This window comes from Limulus polyphemus, unplaced genomic scaffold, assembly GCF_000517525.1.
Source record: "Limulus polyphemus unplaced genomic scaffold, Limulus_polyphemus-2.1.2 Scaffold4139, whole genome shotgun sequence".
NCBI classification, from domain to species: Eukaryota; Metazoa; Arthropoda; class Merostomata; order Xiphosura; family Limulidae; genus Limulus; species Limulus polyphemus.
Window position 1 is genome coordinate 95,572 of NW_013669749.1, and position 1,987 is coordinate 97,558.

Below are 1,987 nucleotides of genomic sequence, written 5' to 3' on the forward strand. Positions count from 1 at the left end.
AATAAAACTGTTAACAGCTGGCAATAAAACATCTTCCACCTATCTTGAAAAATAAGAACTACTATGGTAGGCTTTGTATATATAATTTATTCATCATACTTTTGGACCATTCTTGAAATATAAAATACATCAAGCTGATAGGCATGACTTGTTCACATTGGGTTAGTGCATTCTCTTCAGTTTTTAAGTTATTCAAATGACAATTGTTGACATTACTTTCATAAATGGCAAAACAACAATTTCTTATGAAATTACTTATAATGACTGAATGCATGTATTTAATTTTGATCAAGCCATAATGAACCTATATATAAAAAAAAATTCTTCCTCCTTTCCGAGCCTTTAATTTCTCTGTTACAAAAATGGCAGTAGACTGTAATGTGGAAAAAATTAACTTGATACCACAAATTTGATTACAAAAAAGCTGGTATAAAATTTTGAAATGTGGGAATATCACATCCATTTGGGTGATAACTTTTCAATTTCAAATCTTCATTTTTCTCACTGAACTAATTTCCTTGTTTTGAATGATAAACGAATGGACAGGTAATTCTAGTAAAAAATATACATGGAAGAACAATATGTTCTGCTTGAGTAATATGTACAACAGGCCTGATTACCTTAAAAAAAAACTAGGGTAAACAAGCTTAAAAATCGCATATTTGAATATGATAGTTTATAAAGTTATACCTTGTTCATATATATAACTGCAAAAGAAATATTAAATATTTTACAATTTAAAAAGTTATTAAATTAGTTCTCACTAAAACATACTTCATAACAAATATATGCTCGACAATAACTTTCAAAATTGTATCTGAGACACTGATAGACAAATACAATAATGAGAAACATTCTGAATGGGAAGATTCATCACTACTTGTTTTTACCATTTAACATATTCAGTGTTGCCTCAAAGATCGATGCCCATACCAGATGTATTTGATTTTTTGTTTTGTTAAAAAGAGTGGTTTTTCTTTACCATTTAAAATTGACTAATGTGTTTTTTTCCCCACAAATGATCTATTTACAGGGTTGGTTTATATCAGACTAATGATCATTAGACCTCAAAAATGCAATAATAAACACAGCTGGTACTTAAGTGGACTTCTCCATGTTTATAACAAAATTACAAATATTAGTTGCTACTTCGGTCAACTTCCATGAGTTTATTATCTTTATCAATTTTATATTAATTCATGTCATATGACCAATGAAAATGCCAAGTGGTTCATTTGTTTTTTGATATGAATAGGAAACAAACCATTCTCTCATCTGAAGTTGGAGACTGAAGAAAGTCACAAACATCATGATAAAGGCTAGAATATAACGATTGTAATTTCAAAAATAAGAATTTAACAAATATATACCATAGATTTTTAAATTGAATTATACCCTGGATGATATGATACATACTTTTAAATATCCACTTTGTTCTGGACTAACCAATTTCATGATAAGAGCAAAGAAGAATATAAAAAGAACTAGAGAGACAAGCCATATATGAATCTTATGCCCCAGTATTCATGAAAGGATTTGGGGTTAGGTTAATTTTTGTCTTCCAAATTAAGTGCCATACCCTGCAAAAAAAAAGAAAAGAAATGTTACAAACACCTTAACATTCTTATGAATGAAGATAAAAGTGTTATATTGTTCTCAATTTCTTAGGTCAATATAATTTTACAGTTTTCTCAGGGTGAAACATAAATAGTTAATTATGTGATTGGTGTTTACTTCTGTTCTTGCTGGTCTAATTATCCTACACATTTTCATTTGGATATAACTGTTTACCAAAGTTTTGTTTCACCCACTAATTGTTCAGAACTAGTAGTTTTTTGACATAAAAGTTTAGCATGGAATTTTTAAACAAGTAATATAAACAAATAAATCTTCTAACCTGAGTTAAAATATACAAACAGATAATATATTTCCAACCTGAGTTAAAATATACAAACAGATAATATATTTTCCAACCTGAGTTAAAATA

The 1,987-nt window shown here is 28.1% G+C and overlaps 1 long non-coding RNA gene across 1 annotated transcript in view; it reads right to left on the minus strand.

Moving 5' to 3' along the window:
* Window positions 1–482: 482 nt before the first annotated feature.
* Window positions 483–1,987, minus strand: part of LOC111088625 — a 3,138-nt gene continuing 1,633 nt past the window's right edge. Inside the window, exon 2 of the long non-coding RNA XR_002613090.1 lies at window positions 483–1,580. This is a non-coding gene — a long non-coding RNA (uncharacterized LOC111088625). The remainder of the gene's footprint in view (window positions 1,581–1,987) is intronic.